This window comes from Geotrypetes seraphini, chromosome 4, assembly GCF_902459505.1.
Source record: "Geotrypetes seraphini chromosome 4, aGeoSer1.1, whole genome shotgun sequence".
In the NCBI taxonomy this organism is placed as follows: Eukaryota; Metazoa; Chordata; class Amphibia; order Gymnophiona; family Dermophiidae; genus Geotrypetes; species Geotrypetes seraphini.
This window is the reverse complement of record NC_047087.1, coordinates 188,495,090-188,518,414: the sequence shown is the minus strand read 5'-3', so window position 1 is coordinate 188,518,414 and position 23,325 is coordinate 188,495,090. Positions and strand designations below refer to the sequence as shown.

The 23,325-nt window shown below is 43.7% G+C and overlaps 1 protein-coding gene across 4 annotated transcripts in view; it reads right to left on the bottom strand.

Annotated features, from left to right (window-relative positions):
* The window catches only part of SPOCK2 (SPARC (osteonectin), cwcv and kazal like domains proteoglycan 2), a 285,541-nt gene that overhangs the window by 29,880 nt on the left and 232,336 nt on the right, over window positions 1-23,325 (bottom strand). The gene's annotated exons all lie outside the window — the stretch shown is intronic.

The window sequence follows — 23,325 nt, the reverse complement described above, 5'->3', positions numbered from 1 at the left end:
TGAAAATGTTACCTATATGGCAGTATAGTAGGTTTTGGGTGGGTTTTAGTGGGCAGAGTGGCTTATGGGCCTGGGTCCTCCTCTCTATGGTTCACGAGTCCATCCACCAGGCTACTTAAGACACCTGTGTGCTGCTCTACTAGGTTTTCTCATACCAGGTGCTGCTGTTCTAGAGACACAGGTATGTACTGTTTCATTTACATCTTTGGGGGTGGGAGGGGGGTCATTGATCACTAGGGGAGTATGGGGGACCATACTTTCATCTCTCCAGTGGTCATCAGGTCAGTTTGGGTATCTTTTTGGCTCTTATTTGCTTTTAAAACAGGTCTAACTCCAAATATCTGAATTACACCCTGGATGCCTTAAGAAAAGCTTTGATTATCCCTGCAAGACGTCCAAGTGCTAACCCCGCCCAAATCTCACCCAAACCACACCTCCCACACACCTGCTTAACATTTAGACATCTTGGAAGGTGAATGCCCAGCAATACGTCTAAAAAATTAGTTTTGAAAATTGGGATTTAGATGTTTTGCCATTTTGCGGATTTTTTTCACTTTTGAAAATGAGCCCCATAAATATCAACTCTGTCTTTATAAAATATTAGCACAAATACTGAAGCAATCACAGGCAAAGTGAACAAATGTACACTTACAACTGCTCGGGAGCAAGTGTAAATATTTGTGTATATTTTACATGCAAATTGCATGTATTTTATAAAGTAAGTGTGTATAATGTAACTGTCCATATTCCACCCAAGCATCCAAACTCTGTCCTAAAACACCCTTACTCTGAGGGGAAAATTGTATAAATGGCATCCCAATTATAAGCTGCCTACTGCTGCCTAACCAGCCAATTGGGATGCACATTTTTTTTTTTAAACCATCTCGAGGCAGGCCGCCTACTTTGTAGGCACCTCCGGGAGCCTAGTGAGGCATGTAGGCCCGCCTAAGGCTAGGTGTGGGCGTGGCTTCACCTGGAAGTGGCCTTAGATGACCTTAGGCATCCCTAAGCGCCTCCCTAGGCTCGCCTTCACTCGAATGGCGGGCCTGCCCCTTCCTGTGGTCTAAGGGATCTGGTCAATCGGAATCTTAGGCCACTCCCAGTGCACTGCAAGAGGGGCCTAAGATTCCAGTTGGCCCAGGTGCCTACGGCCTAGGCGGCTTCTGAGACTGGGTTTCCTATACAGAATCCGGGCCTGAATGCACATACAAGTAAGCACAAGGTGGCATTATATATATATGAGGCATTATATAGGAAAAAATGCTTGAGTACCTGAATGTAAACCACATAGGCTATAAGTGGTATATAAATACTAAAAATTAAAATAACTAAATAAAATTATAAGCATGTATACTGGCATGTCTTCATAAATTTACCCCCTGTATCACGGTGAAGAGTGGCTGTAGGACACCACAGCATAAGCTTACAGCAGTGTTGAGTGATTACAGAGGAATGGCAGGCAGGTGATTATAGTGTCTTCATAGGATATTACAAGTGCAGCAGATGGTGACCAAATTGTAGTAATAAGCATTTATAGCACAGCAAGAGGATATTCACTTCCTACATTTCTGCAGAGTGCCTCTGATTAAAATCTCATTTACACACCAGTTTCTTGCACTTCAGAGATGCCAAGGGTGGTTTATCCCAAAGCTGGAGATTTGCTATCACTAAACTGGAGGTTTTTCTTGCAGATCCCTGCCCCATCTAACAGGAGTTCTAGCAGATGTAAATCCTAAAACTGACATATCAATAATACAAAATTAAGGTTTTTTTTTTGTTTTTTTTAACCTTTGTGATCTGGTCATTTTATTTTTCTAATCACGTTGGTCCTAGTCTCTAGTTTCTGCTTTCTTGTCTTCTCTTTACTCTCCTACCAGGGTCTCTTTGTCCATTTGGCATTTCTTTTGTCTCCATGTCTATCATCCATTTTCTCTCTGTGTCATAATCCACCCTGTCAAGTATTTCCCATGTCCCTGTCCCTCTCCTCCCACCATGTTGAGCATCTCCCAACTAGAGGTCTGCACGGGAACGGGGATTGCGGGAAACCCGCAGGTCCCGCGGGACTCCCGCGGGCATCCTCCCAAGGTCTACGGGACTCCCGCGGGGATCCCCCCAAGGTTTACAAGACTCCCGCGGGAATCCTCACAAGGTCTATGGGACTCCCGCGGGAATCCCCCCAAGGTCTACGGGACTCCCGCGGGGATGGAACCGGGGTTCCCGAGGCCTGGAAAGAGAATTAGTAGAAGATAGACAAAAGCAGAAACTGGGATCAAGTTGATGGAAGAACAAAATGTCCCACCAGCTACAGCAAGGGAGATGTTCATTTTGAAGGGGACTAAGCTCAAAGTGGGAGGCTCATCCCCCTCTAATGGCCACCAATTGTGTTTAGTATAAAATGAAGTACTTGCTGAGTTTGTTTTGGGGTTTCCAGTTCAGTTTTGGCACATTTTTATTATGCAACCATTGTCCTGAAAAGTGCCCCTCTCAATTCTGCTTGTAAATGATTTTGATGCTGTATTGTTTGATTCTTTACTCATTGCTGCATTAAAAACCATTTGTGGATCTTGAGGGGACCTCACAAGTTACCTATGCCAGATGGTGGAACCAGATTTGTTTGCTCTACAGATATGAGCTTTATATTGCCAAAAAATCCAATTTTTTTTAACAGTCACATGACCTAGTGTCTATTCTAATTCTTTCCGGTGATGTATGCATCTCTTATTTCGGTTCACTGTTATTTGTTTATATTGTATTTTATTGTTGGTTTAAATAAACAAAGACTTTAAAAACTGTCAGAAGTAATTGCTTCTTTTTAGGGGGGGGTTCGGGCGGGGACAGAGGAGATTCCTCACGGGGTCAGGTGGGAACAGAGGGGATTCCTTATAGGGACGGGCGGGGATGGAGGGGATTCTTGCGGGGACAGGCAGGATACTGTTGGGGACGGGTGGGGATGGGCGGGATTTTTGTCCCTGCGCAACTCTCTACTCCTAACCCCTTCTGTGTCCATATTCTTGCCCTGTGTAGTATCATCCTTTTGTGTCCCTATCACCCATCATCATTCATCTGTATCCTTATCCCCCAACATTGGCAGTACCCATCTGTGTCCCTATCCCTCCCCATGTCTATATCTTTCCTTCTTTCTTTCCCCCTCCCAAGGTCCAATATTTCTTTTTCTCTCTCTTCCATTTCTTCTACCCTACTTCACAGAAATACAGCAAATGTTCCTTTCTTTCCTGTCCTTCCCCTACCTGCAGATCCAGTTTGTCTCTCTCTTCCTCCAACCCCCAGGCAGATCCCAGCCTGATTTCTACCCTCACTCCCTCTCCCATCCCATCCCAAAGGTTCAGTATTTCTCCTTTTCTCAGAGATCCTGGCATGGTTTAGCTCCCCTCATGGTATGACAGTTCTTTCCCTTCTCTTGCTCCCTTCAGTTCAGCATTGCTCTTTTTCTCTCCTCCATCCTCCCCCCCGGATCCTTTAACCTTCTTACTGTAGAATCTAAATCACCAACAGAAGTACCAACACTGAAAATAGACTGCCTGTGCTAGCCTGTGTGGACTTCCCTCTGACAGACCTGCCCTTTTGGAAACAGAAAGTAGAATGAGAGGAGGCAGGACTGCCAGAGGGAAGGTCACCCAGGATGTGAGGGGCAGCTTGTTTTCAGTGAGGTGCAAGAAACCAAGGCTTGAGGGAAGGGTTTGGTAAGTGAACTGGAGAAGGGGGCCAAATGCATATGTCACACATCTAATGCATGTGACCTGGCATGTCTGGATCAAGTATAATATATCTGACTGCTAAGTTTTGTTTCCAGCCTTCCTTATCACCCTCCCCTCCCAGATTTCTATGGTACTTTCAGCCAGTGACTGATTTCTTTCAGAACAAGGTGATACTGGTATATCCTTACAGAAAGGTACTTTGCTGTTTGCTGCCTCTTACATGCGTAAGTGTATATTTATCCAAAAGACAGCAGGTATTCTGTTCATTCATGCATGCAAATGTGAACTCCCAGTTATAGAACTGCTCTTCACATGTGGAGTACTTATCTCCATCTAGAGTTACCAGACATCCAGTAAAATCCTCTTTTTAGAGGACTATCCAGGCTCCTGGATGGACTTTCCAAAACCTGGTGTTTGTCCGGGTTTTAGAAAGTCCCTACAAGCTCCAGCTGCATTTGGAGGGCCTCTGAGCATGTGCGGAGGATGTCACATGCATCCGCTCATGCTCCAGGCCCTCTAGACTCGGCCGGAGCTAGTAGCCAAAGAGTAAGCTTTCTGGGGGGGAGGGACTAGAAGGCAGAATGGGGCAGGGCTAGAGGCAGAACTGGGCGGGGCTGGAGGCCGAATGGGGCGGGGTTGTGGCAGAACAGGGCAGGGTCATGTGTCTGGGGTTTTCTTTTTTTTTTAATATGGTAACCCTATTCTCACCTGACCTTTCATATTCTCTGCTCAATTATATAGGTTAATTTTTTCTCTGTGCTCCATTCCCTCCCACAGTTGGTGTACATGTTTCATTGCAAGGTGTCGCAGAGGTGTACTTCAGATACATTTCCCCCAGAGCGACTAATAAGGCTCCCAGAGCAGGTTATAAAACACTGTTTTCAGAGGTAGGCCATTGCTCATGGGAAGGATGTTACACACAACCACTTTGGGGCCCATTTTCAAAACAAAAAAAATCCAAAAATCAGCATAAAGCGGCACTTGGATGTTTTAATTGCTAAAACATCCACATTGCCATTTACAAAACCTATTTTCTAGACTATTTTCTATGCCATTTGTCAGTAGTTTATCTAAATTGCAAGGGGCCATGTTGTAGGTGTGTTTTGAGCAGGAGTAGGATGGGCTTATGACCTAGACATTTTGCAGTGATAAACATTTTACAAAATGCCCATAGTACAATTTAGATGTTTGGGGCTAGACCTGTTTTAATAATGAATAAGTACCAAGAAGGTGTCCAAACTGACCAGATGGGTGGCAAGTCAAATGCGCATAAGACACTTATGTGTGCCCTTACACAATAGCACTTAGTTGCTTTGCCGCTGCTTAAGTGTGCACTTACTTGAGAAAGTGCTGGTGTGATGTACATTTATGAGCTCATATGGGGGCTGATTCTAAAAATGAGGGCTTAAATTAGGCGGCGATAGGTGCCATACCGTCACCTAACTTAATTGACATGGCAAATGAGGTTTAACGTGGATAAGTGTAAGGTGATGCATGTTGGTAACAAAAATCTTATACCCGAATACATGATGTCCAGGGCGGTACTTAGAGAAACCTCCCAGGAAAGAGACTTGGGAGTACTGGTCGACAAGTCAATGAAGCCATCCGCGCAATGTGCGGCGGCGGCAAAGAGGGCGAACAAAATGCTAGGAATGATTAAGAAGGGGATCACAAATAGATCGGAGAAGGTTACCATGCCGCTGTACTGGGCCATGGTTTGCCCACACCTGGAATACTGCGTCCAGCACTGATCACCATACATGAAGAAGGACACAGTACTACTTGAAAGGGTCCAGAGAAGAGCAACTAAAATGATTAAGGGGCTGGAGGAGTTGCCGTACAGTGAGTGATTGGAGAAACTGGGCCTCTTCTCCCTTGAAAAGAGGAGACTGAGAGGGGACATGATAGAAACATTCAAGATACTGAAGGGAATAGACTTAGTAGATAAAGACAGGTTGTTCACCCTCTCCAAGGTAGGAAGAACGAGAGGGCACTCTCTAAAGTTAAAAGGGGATAGATTCCGTACAAATGTAAGGAAGTTCTTCTTCACCCAGAGAGTGGTGGAAAACTGAAACACTTTTCCGGAGGTTGTTATAGGGGAAAACACCCTCCAGGGATACAAGACAAGATTGGACAAGTTCCTGCTGAACTGGAACATACGAAGGTAGGGTTGATCTCAGTTAGGGCTCTGGTCTTTGACCTGAGGGCTGCCACAGGAGCGGACTGCTGGGCACGATGGACCACTAGTCTGACTCAGCAGTGGCAATTCTTATGTTCTTATGTTCTCTGCAACCGGTCCTGGCTGGAGACTTTCCTCTGCCGTGTCACTAATGATGTCACTGATGATGAGGCAGAGGGAAGCCCTGGTGAGGCAGGCCACAAGTAACCTGTTCAGAGCGATGCTGCTGCTGACTGTCCACTTTAGGAGGTCTTTCACAGTGAGAGAGTTGGTGGGATGCTGCTCCACAAGGGGATGGGAGGGAGAGATAGAAATAAAACTATTGCACAGAGGGATGGAAAGCTGCTACACATGGGAAGAGAGAGGAAGAATTATTGGGGGTGAGGAGAGGAAGAGAGAGAAAAGGTAAAAAGGGGTGAGGGGGGAAATCCTGCATATGGTGGAAGAGAGAGGGAGAAATGGACATAGGGTGGAGGGCAGGGAGAGATTGTGCATAGGGAGAGAGAAAGAAATGTTGCACATCATAATGGAGGGGAGGAAGGGAAAGATGCTGTATGGAGGGGAATAGAGAGGTTTGACCCAGGGCATAAGGCAGGGAGAGAGAAATAGTAGACAGTAGGAAAGAAACAAATGGATATGGCAATGGAAGGTAGAAAAAATAATTTTATTTTCTATTTTGTGATTACAATATGTCAGATTTAAAATGTATATCCTGCCAGAGCTGGTGTTAGCAAGCTTGAGCTAGGACCTAACAGAAAGAAGACTTTTTTGTTTACACCACAGTGTTGGCATGGGGTTGGAGAGAAAAAAAGGGGGGGTAGAAAGGCTACAAAATAAACCCGTCAGGACGTTTGAAAAAAATAAAAAGCCCGATTGGACAGGAAAAGCAAATCGAATTGAAAAAAACAATTCTATAGGCCGAATCGAATTGAAGTATTTTTCCCTGAATCGAGCAGCACCAGTCTGGATGAAATAAGATTTATTAAAAAGTTAAAATCAAAAGTTCACGCCGTAGCCAGTCAAAATACTGTAATGAATTGAAAAGTCACAATCAAAAGGTCACAAAAACGACCAGTCATAATGGGAGCGCTTTCCCCCAGTTCTCTAATTTAGATTCTTTGTGTCCACTCCAGCTACTCATAATAAACTTTCAGTTTGGTAACGGACGGAGAAGGCTTATAAGGCTCAAGACTGTCTGTCATCGTTGGCGTCCATTTGGTCAGACAGCTTGAGTGAGAATGTTACTGGGGAAGATCTGTCCCAGAGTTTTCTTTTGGCTAACAAGGTGATACCTAATGTGGGGCTTCATGAAGTACATTTCAAACTGCTCTATAATGCTTATATTACTAGATGTAAAGGGAAGCAGATGATACCTGCCTCCATTGCAAGACTCATCGTGGGACGGTATTGCACCATTTTCTGGAGTGTCCATCCTTGGGTACTTTCTGGAGACAGGTGCTACAAGCTGTGGAGGATGTTAATGGAAGTTCGCCAGAGTGGTCATATAAAACAGTGCTGTTGGGGTGGAAGGCCCTTTTATTGGAGCTGGGTATAATGGAGCATCACAGATGTTTCATCCTGGTGGTGTTTGGGCTGGCAAAAAAAAAAAAAAAATCTATATTACAATATTGGGTGGGTTCTGCCAGGCCTATGGAGGAATCTTATGGCACAGATGGCCAGGTGGGAGCAGATGCACTGGTCACTCTTAGGGAATTTACGACATTAGGCCTATATGGCCTGTTGGCGTGGTTTTGCATTGTGGAGCTGGGTCCTGGGAGGGTTAGGTGGGGTTGAGGGGGGGGGGGTAGGGGGGAAAATAGAATAAAATGCAGGAGCCAACATGTTATACATCAGTTGTGGTCCGCCCTTATGTAGTTGTATTATTGTTTAGCAGGTGTATATTTTGCTTTATTGTTCATCCTGACAAATGTATGCTTATTTTTCCTGTTTCTTAATCACCATTTGTTCTTGCACTTTTTGCTTGCTGGTTACTTTTAACTTATCTTACTCCTGGTGAGTTTGTTATTGTTTGTGTATTGCTTTGTTTCCTCAATAAAGAGACTTAAAAAAAAATAATAATAATACTAATGGTAGCACAGCTACAAAACTAATTCACTGCATTTCAATGGAAAAACCTATTCCTAAATAGCTTCTGTATAACACAATAGAACACCATACAGTATTAAGCAATACATACTGTAATAGAAAATTTTGTACTCATTCTTTTAAATCTAGTGTTCTGATGTTCTATTATACTTCGATGCAAAATAGTCTTGGATTTTTGCCTGTTGTTACATGCTTAATAGTTTTCACTGCACAAAGTTCTCTACTGCAAAGAACGAAGAGAAATCTGGGCAGGTAACGCTTTCCATCCACTGGCGCAGAGCCTTTAGTGCGCTAAGAGGCTGATTCTGTATAGGACACCAGTCTCAGCAGCCACCTAAGAAGCTAATCACACTGGTGTCCTATACAGAATTGCGTCTCTTACAAAAACAGATGCCTTACCCCCCGATTTTCTAACTGGTGCCCATGTCACTGGCACCAGTTACAGAATCGTGCCTGCCTAATCGAAGGATCCCTTGCCATCAGCTGATCGTGGCAAGGGAATCCTCAATCAGCCGAGCCGCGACTTCGAGGCGTCCTGCCAGCTTAGCTGATCGAGGAGGGGGGAATACCCCTCCACAATCAACTGAGCCTGCTGCGGCATCCCTCTAGCCGGACTTTCTTCAATAAAGGTACAAGAGGGTGGGGGTGTCGAGGTGGGCTCAGAAGTGTTGGGGGTGTTGAGGTTTGGGAGTGTCAGGGGGATTTGAGGTTTGAGGGGTAGTGACAGGATAGAGCGAGCATCCTTCCTGCCAGGCGAACGTGGGAGTGTGTGTTGGGGGTTCCAGGGAGATGGCAGTGGGGGGGAGTGGGCATCCCTCCTGCCAGCGACAACAGGGCATGTGTTGGGGGTTTGGGAGGGTGGTTGCAGGAGGGAGTGGGCATCCCTCCTGCCAATGGTGCTTCTGGCTGTCGAAGATCACGGGCTAGTGGAAGGAGGGAATGGGCATCCTTCCTGCCAATTTCAGTGGTGGGTGCTTCGGGGAGGCCTGCCATCTCAGTTGATCACGGAATCCCTTGCTGTGATCAGCTGAGCCAGCTACATTTACTTTTAGCTCTGTAGATGTCTGTCGCAGCTCTAGGGAGACATGTACGGATGCTTAAACTCTCCCAAGGCCTCTTCCAGCAAAACCACGCCCACATCCAGCCTTGGGGGGAGCTTAGATGTCTCTATGCATTTTCCTAGACCTATGACAAACACCTACAGTATAGGTGGCCTGACTTGGGGTGCTTTTTAAAAAAAACGTGCGTCCCAATTGGCTGCCAGATAGCCGTATGGTTACCGCCGCCTACAATCGGGTCACCTATTTATAGAATCAGCCCCTAATTGTCTGAGCTGATATCAGTGCAGGGAGTGTATCATCAGTGTCACTCTTGCTCTTCTCTCCTCCTACATTGCTGCCAGGTTCATCATTTAATCCACTAGGCCGAGTTGGCTGCAGTGATGAACAAATCTCGTCGTCGATTGGCTTGCTGTGACACTCTGCCGTTGCATCCATTTTGACAAACTTTGAATTCCTCAGCAGTTAAGCCAAACAATGGTGGCAGTAAATTGTCGAGATCGTAGGTTTCTGTGTCATCCGAGTCTTGTTCCTGATGTGCCATAAAGTCAGCCTTGTCTGCTGCTTCACGTCTTTCCAAGCATGATGCTGCAGATGTACTGCATCAAGCAACGTTATTGCTTTTGCAAGGTTGTATACTGACAGATTCACCTCACTACTGTATTTTGGCTATGATTTTTTTCCAGGACACAGCAACATTAGTGGACATTTAAATTTTGCATAATACCATGTCACACGACTGGATGCACAATGTTGTGTATGGCAGCGGAATACCAATTTTACATGCTGGAGACCTTTGTTAGCATCACTGGGATGAGCAGAACAATTATCAATAATAAGAACCTTTCTGTCCTGCTTCTTCATGTCACCATCAAAAGCAATTATCCATTCATGAAAAATATTTGACGTCATTCACATGTTAGTGTTTGCATCATACGTGATAGTTGCCAATCACTGAAAATACATTTGTGATTTGCTTTTTCCAGTGACAAGCAGTTATGCTTGTTGGTACCCTTCATGTTTGAATAAACCAGCACTGTAATTCGATCCTTCACCTTTTTGAGGCCTGAGATTGTCTCTGTAATTTGTGCCAATGTCCCATCTGGCACTGCACGATAATAAATCCCAGTTTCGTCACAGTTGTAAATGCCATCAGGTTTGTAATTACCATATATACTTGAATATAAACCGGAATTTTTAGGCCAAAAAATTGGCCCAAAAATGGGAGTTCCGGTTTATATTTGGGTCATCCCCCAGTGACCACCCAAAACCCTCCTGGACTTCTTGCAGGCCTGCCTTAGACCGGGACAGGAGGAATCCCTCCCGTCTACCTGCCCCGGCTGACACTAACAATTGCCACCCTCCCTCGCGTACCTAGTTCCCTAGTGGTCCAGTGTGTATGCGCTGAAATCCTCTTTTGTAAAAGTAGTAGCCAGCGGTGCACCTGGGCCGGCACGCAGGAGCGAGCTTTTCGTGCTCCCAGCCAGCCCTGCACCGCTCATTGATAGGCTACCGCGAGAACCGCGAATCCCGTGAGAACTTTTGCTTCTTTTGGAGAAACCAGCAACCAGATCACCTTTAGCCATGGAGGAACAAGGCACTGGGGAGGTAAACCAACCATCTGAGCTTGCTTATTCTACACCAGTAATTCCTTTTGCTCCAGTTAAACCCCCAGAAGTTACACTAGATTCGCTTTGGGAATTAGTTTTGGCATTGGGGAACTCCCTGATTCCTCAAATTAAAAATTTAGATAAAGAATTGAAAGACCAGAAAGAAGAAATTAATACTTTGAAAGAGGATATTTCATTATTGAAATCAGATATGCAAGAAGAAAAGAAGGACATAAAAATGATTGGAAGCCATCATGATTTACTTGTAAAAGATAATTTGATTATAAGGAGAAAATTGGAAGTACTTGAAAACAATAATCGTATTAATAACTTACGCTTAATTAACTTTCCAAGGGTTCCGTCAATTTCCCCAAAAGAAATGATAAAGCGTTACTTTCTAAAAATGCTTAAAATTTCTGAGAACTCTTTACCACCTTTGTCAAGAGTGTATTATTTACCTACAAAGACTCAGGATTTTCAGAAGAAAGAAGGTTTTGGAAAAACTCAGGAATGTTCCCTGGACGTTTCCACTTTATTGGACAATCAGATAGAGAAGTGGCTGTCAGCCTAGAGGCCTATGGGAAATTATATCAATCTGACTCTGGCATGGGAAGGCAGATAGACCCTTAGTGCAGGGAAACTGTTTTAAGTATCCCTGATATGTTTTAAGTTTCCCTGATTGAATCATGACTAGCTAAAAGGTGTTAATGTCTGATTAAGAGGGTGCTTAGGACAATGGCCTGCTTGAATGGGACAAAGAAGCCAGAGGCTAATCCCATCACCATGCTTGCAGATATCACACCCTCCTTAGCAATTACATTAACCATTGTTTCAAACAGTTTACAAATTCTAAACAGAAAGATACTGGGAGATACAATATTTTCTCTATTCAGAATAAGATTCCAAGGTATAAAAGCCTGCTCTCTGCTCTATCAATATCTCTCTTTTTCTATCAAGATATCAGGAGAGGGGTCTTGGCCCTCTCTCTCTCTTTCTATCTAGCTATCTCTTGGCTCTTTGCTTGGCACTCTGGTTCTGTCTTGGCTCTCCCTCTCTCTGTCTATCCTTCCCTTTATCTATGGAACACAAAGCTTAGACCATCCCCCTTTTCTCTCTCTCTGGCTCTTCCTAGAACTGCAAGCTTCTATGTCCCTCTTTGCCTCTGAACTCTGTAAGGCAGGGAAACTGCTATGCTCTCTATTTAATTGTAATGCTTAATTGTAATGATTATAAATATTGCTTTTCTGTAAGACTATTTCTATAATATATTCTTTATGCAAACACCTCTGGCTATGCCTTCTTTATTCTACTTTCTGGTGAGTCATCTGTGAGGGAACTGAACCTGGGACCTGGCGTCTATCAGTGCGCATTTCACTTAACCCCTACCACCTAATATTGGGGGGGGGACACTGAACTGAAACTGACAGTGGCTATCTCAGCCACTCTCTTATTGTCTGTGGCTTTGGCTCCAGACAAAGATTGGATCCTTAAACTTTTCTTTAAAAATAGATCTAGAGACTTCCTGGGTTTCCATATTCAAATTTTTCCTGATGTCTCTAGGGAGACTCAAAAGAGAAGAAGGGAATTTCTAATATTGAAACCAGGTGTGACTCAAATCGGGGGTTTATTTTTCCTTAGATACCCTTGCAAATGTGTAGTGAGGTATCGTACTTTAAAATATGTGTTCTTTGAACCGGCTCATTTGACGGCTTTCCTCTCCACAAAGCGCCTTGAAATGGAATAATATCTATGTCTAAGTAATAATTTAGCTCTATTTCAGCATCAGATAATGTGTTTTCTTGTTCATTATTATATAGTTCATTCACTCCTATTCTTTAATCATGGATCCTAATTTTGAGGACTAGTGTGTGATTAAGTAGAGAAATAATTTCCTACTATAATTTGATTTATTTTCTGGATGGAAAGTAATTTTAATATTATGTTATCTTAATTACACTTTCTGTACAACATGATATGCTTGTTAAATAATGTGAAAATTTATAAATAAATAAATAAAAAAAGGAGAGCTTGCCAAGACTCATCAAGCTTAATGACTATTATCGGATGCTGCTCATCCATGTTGGCACTAATGATACTGCTAGGTACCCTTCTGAACGTATCACAAGTGACTTTGTGGCTCTGGGAGAGAAGGCAAAGCAGACAGGTGATGTTCTTATCGATCCTCCATGTCAAGGGTAAGGCCCAAGGCAGAGAAACTCCCATCCTGGAGATGAATGAGTGGTTGCACAGATGGTGTAATTGAGAGTGTTTTGGTGGCTTCCTGGACCATGAGATGATTTTTCAAAGGCTGCTGAGCTGAGAGGGAAGAAGCGTCTTCAACAGCAGACTGGCAAGTGTACTGAAGAGGGCTTTAAACTAGAATTTTGGGGGCTGGGTGATCAAAGACCCCGGTACGAGAGTATAAGCCCACAGGTAAGTGAAGCATTAAAAACCTATAAACAAATGGGAAAAGCAGTATATACTACTAATGCCTGTAGTATGAGAAATAAAGTTCTGGATCTAGAGGCTGTGATGAAAGAGGCCGATTTGGATTTAGTGGTGATCAAGGAGACATGGTTCACAGAGAACCATGATTGGGTATAGTTATACTGAGCTATAATCTGTTCTGGAAAGACAGAATAAGAAGAAAAGGAGGGGAGTGGCATTATATATTAAAGATCATATTAGAGCCACACAATTGCAGGGCCTACGGGGTAAGGAAGAGGCTCTATGAGTCAATCTGGAAAGAGGGGATGGAAAATATATTTACATTGGTGTGATATGAAGGCCTCCATCACAGACAAAAAGAAGTGGACAGAGATTTAGTAGAAAACATTCAAGATTTAGTTGTAAAAAGGAAAGTACTACTAATAGGTGATTTTAATATGCCAGATGTTCATTGGGGTATCCCTATTGCAGGGTGTTCTATAAGTAGGGAGATCCTAGATTCTATACAAGGAAAACTGTTCCAACAGTTAGTAATGAAATACACGCAGGATAGGACCATACAGGACTTCGTGCTTAAGAATGGGGAAAGTGTTTCTGATGTTATAGTGACATAGTAACATAGTAGATGACGGCAGATAAAGACCCGAATGGTCCATCCAGTCTGCCCAACCTGATTCAATTTAAATTTTTTTTTTTTTTTTTTTTTCTTCTTAGCTATTTCTGGGCAAGAATCCAAAGCTTTACCCGGTACTATGCTTGGGTTCCAACTGCCGAAATCTCTGTTAAGATTTACTCCAGCCCATCTACACCCTCCCAGCCACTGAAGCCCTCCCCTGCCCATCCTCCACCAAACGGCCATACACAGACATAGGCCGTGCAAGTCTGCCCAGTAACTGGCCTTGTTCAATATTTAATATTATTTTCTGATTCTAAATCTTCTGTGTTCATCCCACGCTACTTTGAACTCAGTCACAGTTTTACTCTCCACCACCTCTCTCGGGAGCGCATTCCAGGCATCCACCACCCTCTCCGTAAAGTAGAATTTCCTAACATTGCCCCTGAATCTACCACCCCTCAACCTCAAATTATGTCCTCTGGTTTTACTATTTTCCTTTCTCTGGAAAAGATTTTGTTCTACGTTAATACCCTTTAAGTATTTGAACGTCTGAATCATATCTCCCCTGTCTCTCCTTTCCTCTAGGGTATACATATTCAGGGCTTCCAGTCTCTCCTCATACGTCTTCTGGCGCAAGCCTCCTATCATTTTCGTCGCCCTCCTCTGGACCGCCTCAAGTCTTCTTACATCTTTTGCCAGATACGGTCTCCAAAACTGAACACAATACTCCAAGTGGGGCCTCACCAATGACCTGTACAGGGGCATCAACACCTTCTTCCTTCTACTGACTACGCCTCTCTTTATACAGCCCAGAATCCTTCTGGCAGCAGCCACTGCCTTGTCACACTGTTTTTTCGCCTTTAGATCTTCGGACACTATCACCCCAAGGTCCCTCTCCCCGTCCGTGCATATCAGCTTCTCTCCTCCCAGCATATACGGTTCCTTCCTATTATTAATCCCCAAATGCATTACTCTGCATTTCTTTGCATTGAATTTTAGTTGCCAGGCATTAGACCATTCCTCTAACTTTTGCAGATCCTTTTTCATATTCTCCACTCCCTCTTCGGTGTCTACTCTGTTACAAATCTTGGGTGATCATCTGGCATCCAGTGATCACCCGATGGTGTGATTTAATACTGACAGGTGTAGAGAGGGCTCATTTGAAAGCGAAGTTTCTAGACTTTAAAAAAACGAACTTTGTTCAGATGGGAGATAACATCAAGGAGTTGTCTGGATGGGAATACTTGGATGAAGTAGGAAGGCAGTGAGCAAAATTGAAAGATAACAAAACATTTTGTAAGGAAAGGTAAGAGGAAAAGAAGGCTGCTCTTTGGATCTCAAAAGGTTTAGCTGAAAAGGTAAGAAAAAAAAAGTTAGCTTTTATAAACTACAAAAAATTGCATAAAGAGGAAGACAGGCTAAAATATCTGGAAAAGATAAGAGAAGCTGGAAAAGTAGTCAGGAAAGCAAAGATGCAAATGGAAGAAAAAAATAACCAACATGTTAAAACAGGGGGACAAAACATTCTTTAATATGTTAGTGATAGGAGGAATGCAAAAGTGGCATTCAAGACTCAAAGGTGAAGAGGAGGAATATGTAGAAGCTGATAAAGATAAGGCTGAAATGCTTAACAAATATTTCTGTTCTGTGTTCATAGCTGAAGGTAGTGCTGCCCGATTCACCGATTCACTTCGGGTGAATCGAGTCGAATCGATTTACCATGCAAAAAAAAAAAAATCGGCCTCCCGATTTGTTGAATGACCCTCGCCACTAAAGCAGGAGCGGCAGCGCTGCCTCTTGCTGGCCTGCCACTCCTGCTTTAGAAGGCGAGTGAGGAGGGTCAGTCGGGAAGTGGCTTCCCCACTAGTGCCGGCTTCCCCGTAGCAACTTATCTAAATTCAGCAGCCTTCCCTGTAGAAGAAGATCGCTGCTTGCTCTACTGATCTTTGTAAGCTGCAATACGATGTCCGAGTCGTTTTCTCTGCCGCGGTCCCACCCCTTCTCTGATGTCAGAGAAGGGGGCGGGACCTCGGCAGAGAGAAGACAACTGGGAGGTCGTGTGGCAGCTTACAAAGATCGGTAGAGCCAGCGGCGATCTTCTTCTGCAGGGCAGGCTGCTGAATTTAGATAAGTTGACCAGGCAAAGCCTTCCGAGGGACGGGGGTATAGTCCTTCATGGGAGGGGGGATGTAGTCCTTTTCGGGGGGGGGTGGTGCAGGCCTTCCGTGGGAGGGGGGGTGTAGTCCTTCGGGGGTGTAACCTTCTAGTGGGGGTACAGGCCTTCAGGAGGGACAGGCAGGCCTTCAGGGGTGGGGTGCAGGCCTTCAGGGGGACATGCAGGCCCTCAGGGGTGGGGTGCAGGCCTTCAGGGGTGTGGTGCAGGCCTTCAAGGGGGTGCAGATGTTCAAGGGAGGGGGCCCTGGTGTAGAAGTACACGGAGGGAGGGAGGGAAGGGGGGGTTCAAAGAGACGTGCATATGCTGGACTTTGGGGGAAGAAATAATGGGTCTACAAACAGAGGAGAGGGAGAGAGATATGCAATGGGATTTAGGGATAAAAGGAACAGAAAGGGAGAGATAGTGGACCCTGGGGTGGTGGGGAAGGAGGGAGAGATGCTGGATGAAAGGGTAGTTAAGAAAAGGTGAATCTGTGGAGGGAGACGGAAAAAAAGAAAGATGCCAGACCTCCGGGGGAGAGAAGGGAAATGGAAGGGGAGGACAGAGATGGCAGATGGATGGTTAGCATGGAGAAAGAAGGAGACCCTGGCAAGCAAGCTATCAAAAGACAACCAGAGCCTGGGATCAACAAGATTTGAATAATGACCAGACACAAAAGGTAGAAAAACTAATTGTATTTTCTGTTTTGTGATTACAATATGTCAGATTTGAAACGTTTACCTTGCCAAAGCTGGTGTTAGACCGCAAACGTGAGCTAGGATTTAACAGAGAGGAAAAGTCTTTTTTGTTTCTTTATTTTGTTTACACCACGGCGCCAGTGTGGTTAGGAGAAGGCAAAGGGGGTGAAGAGGCTATAAAAGGGGTAAAGAGACTATAAAATAATCCCACCAGGATATTTAAAAAAAAAAAAACCAACCAATTGGGCAGGAAGATCTAATTGAATCATCATTTCAATAGGCTGAATCGAATCAAAATTTTTTTTCCTGAATCGGGCAGCTCTAGCTGAAAGGCCGGAAGCAAGGCTGCAAAAGACAAATGCAAATTGGAATGGAGGTGTGATAGACAATGAACAATTTTTAGAGGACTGTGTTTGTAAGGAGTTAGCTAAACTAAAGATGGATCCAATAGCTGACTTTTTCAATGCTTCTCTTGACTCAGGAGTGGTATTAGACGACAGGAGAAGGGCAGATGTGGTCCCTCTCCACAAAAGTGGAAGTAAGGAAGAGACAGGACACTACAGGCTAGTAAGTTTGACTTCTGTGATAAGTAAATTAATGGAAATACTTTTAAAACAGAGAATAGTGATCTTTCAAACATAAGAATTGCCATACTGGGACATACTGAAGGCCCATCAAGCCCAGTATCCTGTTTCTAATAGTGGCCAACCCAGGTCCCAAGTACCTAGCTAGATCCCAAGTAGTAAAACAGGTTTTATGTGGCTTATCCTAGGAATAAGCAGTGGATTCCCACAAGCCATCTCAATAATGGCACATGGACTTCTCTTTTAGGAAATTATCCAAGACTTTTTAAAACCCACTAAGCTAACTGATTTTATACATTCTCCGGAAATGAATTCCAGAGTTCAATTGCACGTTGTGTAAAAAAATATTTTCTTCAGTTAGTTTTACATCTTTAGTTTTACATCTTTAGTTTTACTTCTTCAGTTAGTTTTACTTAGTAGCTTCATCACATGCCCCCTAGTCCTAATATATTTGGAAAGAGTGAACAAGAGATTCACATCTATCCTTTCCACTCCACTCAGTATTTTATAGACCTCTATCATATCACCCCTGAGCTGCCTTTTCTCCAAGCTGAAGAATCCTAGCCGATTTAGCCTCTCCTCATAGGGAAGTTGTCCTAATCTTTTTATCATTTCGGTTGCCCTTCTCTGTACCTTTTCTAATTCCGCTATATCTTTTTTGAGATATGGTAACCAGAACATCAATCACACAGTATTCAAGTTGTGGCTGAACCATAGAGTGATACAAGGGCATTATAACATTTTCATCTTTGTTTTCCATTCCTTTCCTGATAATTCCTATCATTCTATTTGCTTTCTTAACCAATAGATTAAAGGACCCAAGGCAACATGGATTCACTAAAGGCAGGTCTTGGCAGACAAATCTGATCAATTTCTTTGAATGGACAACCAGAGAATTGGATAGAGGGAGTGTGCTCGATGTGGTGTATTTAGATTTTAGCAAAGCCTTTGACACTGTTCCACACAGTATGACCAGTCAGACTCTGTGCCTGACAATGTTCCCATTTAAAACCCCCAGGAAAGTCAGAACTAAGGCCAGAAATGTTATTCCCAAGCACAGAAAAGTTCAGCAGCCTAGGTTCCCCAAGTACACTGAGGAGAACCATGCAGAAAATGAGCTTTTCTCTGATAGCTTGAGGAGAGAGGCCGGTACAGGTGCGTACAGGTGAATATTTTTATTTATTTATTTGATTTTTTTGCCCGTCCTCCCAAAGGAGGAAAGCCCCCTGAAATCCCCAGAATAATAAGAAAAAGGCAATACTTTTTACAGGCCTGAAAAGAACTTTTAAAGCATTACATAGTTCTCAAACTCTCTTATCTCTTAGCAAGGCCAAGCCAAGCGGAACCCATCCTTCATACAGAAGTCAGCACACAGCTGCTGAAATAGAGAAGTCCATTTCATGAGGATAGAATTACCGGCACAGAGAGGAACTACTACATATCCTAATCCTAATTCATTACTGTACGAATGAGGAAGGGGCGTACTCAGAGAAATTGAGGAACTTTGATATTAGAAAAATATTTGTAGGGGAAATAGATAGAACCTTTTGGTAAACAGAGGATATCGCACACAACATGACTTAGAAAAAATAAAAATATTGTCCAATTAATGAAATGAGAAACTGTGTATGTCCAATAATAATCAAATACGTAATATGTGCCAATGTGGTTTCAGGCTGTTAAGAAATGTATAAAAAGACAGCCTTTTGAAGCCTTAGTCAAGACAGACATCCAGGTATACTCAAGCGCTTGAGGTATACTATCTGTCAGCTCCATATGCTGAAAGGATTTGCTCTTGTAACCTGTTATTGATTGTTAAATAAAATATATAATAATTATACCAGCATATTGGGTTGCTGTGAGGTCAGTTATTGAAGGCCGTAATAACAGGCGGCTCTTCAAGCTCTGAGGTAGAGGAAATGGAGACTCAGCTTAGCACTGGAAGATTTGTCTCCAAACCTATCAACATAAGGTTCAGGCAAAATGCCTGTTAGAAAGCCTTGCACTTTCCCGGACATCCACAGGGGGAGCCCAGGAGAGCTTCAAAGCAGAGTAGACACACAGAGAGTCATGGCTCTCATACTGAAAAGCCAGCAGAGTTTGTTCCACAGTCAGAGAGGACAAGGAGAAGGGATGGTTCCCTCTCTACTGCTCAGTCAACCAGCCCAGGGCAAAATAATCATCTGGAATTCATGGAAATAGATGAAATAGTTTCAAGCTCGGAAGTTGAAGCCCTACCCCAGGAGGGACAGATGGAATTCTGTGTGGAGGTATTTACACCAGTAGAAGCTATGGAGGTTGGAGTAGCTTGCAGAGCCTTCTGACTTTAAAACTATGCTTGTTTTTTTCTGCTGGAAGCCACTACTATGAACAGTTTTGTTGGGTTTTTTTTCTCATTGCTGTTTAGGAGTTCCTGAGTGACCAGTGCATTATGGCCAGGAATTGTGAGATAGAGGGTTTTTTTCTGTTTGCTTGGCTGAATGAACCCTAGCAGTGCTGTAGCCTCATGTCGGGCTCTTGTACTTATTGTGTTTGATGCACTAACAGTTTTGGTTTTGGGCTGACAATACTTTGCCTTAAAGAATTTTATTTTATTTTTTTGAATGAAGGAATTCAATGGAACCGAGAATTGGTGGGGAGAAGTTTGTTAAGACCTTGGGTGGGAATATATGAAAGCTTTGTTAGCAATGAAGACAAACGTGACAATCCTCCTGCCTCAGCTCAGGATAAGAGCTGAAGGCTTCCTGGACATTTTCTTTTCTATTTTGAAAAGCTATTCAGTGAATGGTAATGTGCTAAGGGTAGCTGGACTTGTGCTCTATTCTGAACAGGCCTGATTTGAGGGCCAGAGTAAAGCCTAGGCCCAGGTAAGGCCTAGTTTCTGTAGGCTTTGCTGGATTGCTAAGGCACAGTGACTTTTTTGAAAATCCTGAACTCCTGACCAGGATTTTAAGAACATAAGAACATAAGAAATGCCTCTGCTGGGTCAGACCTGAGGTCCATCGCGCCCAGCAGTCCGCTCACGCGGCGGCCCAACAGGTCCAGGACCTGTGCAGCAAACCTCTATCTAGACCCCTCTATCCCCTTTTCCAGCAGGAATTTGTCCAATCCTTTCTTAAACCCCAGTACCGTACTCTGCCCTATAACGTCCTCTGGAAGTGCATTCCAGGTGTCCACCACACATTGTGTAAAGAAGAACTTCCTAGAATTCGTTTTGAATTTGTCCCCTTTCAACTTTTCCGAATGCCCTCTTGTTTTTTTATTTTCTGAAAGTTTGAAGAATCTGTCCCTCTCTACTCTCTCTATGCCCTTCATGATCTTGTAAGTCTCTATCATATCCCCTCTAAGTCTTCTCTTCTCCAGGGAAAAGAGTCCCAGTTTTTCCAATCTCTCAGTGTATGAAAGGCTTTCCATCCTCTTAATCGGTCGTGTCGCTCTCCTCTGAACTCTCTTGAGTAAGGCCATATCCTTCTTAAGGTACGGTGACAAATACTGAATGCAGTACTCAAGATGCGGACGCACCATTGCCCGGTACAGCGGCAGGATAACTTCTTTCGTTCTGGTTGTAATACCCTTCTTGATTATACCTAGCATTCTATTTGCTCTCTTAGCGGCCGCTGTGCACTGTGCCGTCGGCTTCATTGTCATGTCCACCATTACCCCCAAGTCCCTTTCTTGGGTACTCTCAGTCAATAACATCCCTCCCATCGTATAATTGTACCTCGGGTTTCTGCTTCCCACATGCAATACTTTACACTTCTTAACATTGAACTTCATCTGCCATCTCTCTGCCCATTCCCTTAGTTTGTCCAAGTCCCTTTGCAATTCTTCGCAGTCCTCCTTTGTCCGAGCTCCACTAAATAGTTTGGTGTCGTCTGCAAATTTTATTATCTCGCACTTCGTCCCTGTTTCTAGATCATTTATGAATATGTTAAAAAGCAGCAGCCCGAGCACCGAGCCCTGCGGAACACCACTCGTGACCTTTCTCCAGTCTGAGTAGTGGCCCTTCACCTCTACCCTCTGTTTCCTACCCTCTAACCAGTTTCTGATCCATCTATGCATGTCTCTGTCCACCCCATGGTTCTTCAGTTTCCGGAGTAGACGTTCATGAGGCACCTTGTCAAAGGCTTTCTGGAAATCTAGGCATATGATGTCTATGGGGTCTCCTCTGTCCATCTGTTTGTTAATTCCCTCGAAGAAGTGCAATAAGTTAGTCAGGCACGATCTCCCCCTGCAGAAACCATGTTGGCTGGTTATCAGAAGTTCGTTTTTTTCAAAATGTTCATCGATGTTTTCTTTTATCAGTGCTTCCGCCATTTTCCCCGGAACCGAGGTCAGACTCACCAGTCTGCTATAAGTTTTTGTTTGTTTTTGTTTGTTTTTTGCTATTCTGTTTTGAACTCTTATGCAATAATCCATCCTGACTAAGAATACTGCAAGGATTGAAAATACAGCATTGAATGTGTGACTGGTTTCCTGATTCTTTTTGTTTCTGTTTCTTGAATCTTGTCCTTTAGGGCTGGTCTTCCTATTGAGTAGCGCACCTGGAGCAGTTATCCTGTGGTCCACTAGGGGCGCTATCAGCCTAACCAGGGCCCGGTGGCCACAACAGACATCTAATAAATAAACCGAGTGCCCTCAGTATGGGCCTCAAAGTGACAGACTGGGTCAGGAACCAGTTGAGTGGGAGGAAACAGGGGGTAGTAGTAAATACAGATCCCCCTGAGGAAAGGGATGTTACGAGTGGTGTGCCTCAAGGTTCAGTTTTTGGGCCTGTTCTTTTTAATATTTTTGTAAGCAATATTGCTAAAGGGCTGTCTAGTAAGATTTTTGTGCATGATACCAAAATATGCAATAAGGTAAACATCCCTGATGGTGTACATAACACAAAAACGGATCTAGCGAAGCTTGCAGAATGGTCTGGAATTTGGCAGCTAAAACTTAATGATATGAAATGCAAGGTCATACATATGGGCTGCAATAACCCGAGGGAATGGTACAGTTTAGGAGGTGAAGAACATTTGTGCACAAAAGAGGAGTGAGACTTGTTTGTGATAGTATGTGATGGTGGCCAAACAGGTTGAAAAGGTGAAGACGACAGCGAAAGCTAGAAGGATGCTTGGGTGCATAGGGAGAAAAAGCCAGTAGGACAAAGGAGGTAATGATGCTCCTGTGGTGAGACCTCATTTAGAATACTGTGTACAATTCTGATGACCACACCTTCAAAAAGATATAAACAGGATGGAATCAGTCCAGAGGAAGGCTACTAAAATGGCTGGTGGTCCTTGTCATAAATCGTATGGGGATAGACAGAAGGATCTCAATATGTATACTTTGGAGGAAAGGTGGGAGAGGGGAGATAAGGTGGGAGAGGGGAGATATGATAGAGACATTTAAATATCTATGTCACATAAATGTGCACGAGGTGAGTCTCTTTCAACTGAAAGTAAACTCTGGAATGAGGGGGCATATGATTAAGGTGAAAGAGGATGGATTCAGAAATAACCTCAGTAATACTTTTTCAAGGAAAGCATGGTGAATGCTTGGAACGCCTCCCAGTGCAGGTGATAGAAACAAAAAGTGTATCTGAATTCAAGAAAGCTTGGGACAAGAATGTTGAATATCTAAGGGAGAGGAGGAGATAGTAGATGGCATGGTTAGGCAGACTTTGAAGTCTTTCGTAACAGAGATCATGAAAGCACATTATTGTTTTTTAGCTAGTCTTTTTCTTCATCTGGCATTGAGAGGTAGGAGCTCAATGCTAAAAAGATCATGAAAGAGATCTACTAATAGATTTACTAACATCCTCTCCTTGCATACAACCTATGTTCCCTTTCCAGTACATGCAGTCCCCGAGTTACAGACACCCGACTTAAGTATGACTCATACTTAAGAACGCATTTGCGGCTTCATTTGATTTCACTGAGCAATATTTCAAGTGGCATAGACTCCTACACTTCTCCTGCAGCAGATTCAGGAATGATGCATGGTCACATTAAGAACAGTGTGTGGTTGTGCATTACAGTTAGCCCTTTTGTCAGCTGTGAGCTCATTCTTAACCCGGGGACTGCCTGTATTGCTCCCTTTCCCCCAAACCCACCCCCCCCTCTCTGAGTATTCATCCTCTTTTTACTCTTATTTTTTATTAATTTCCA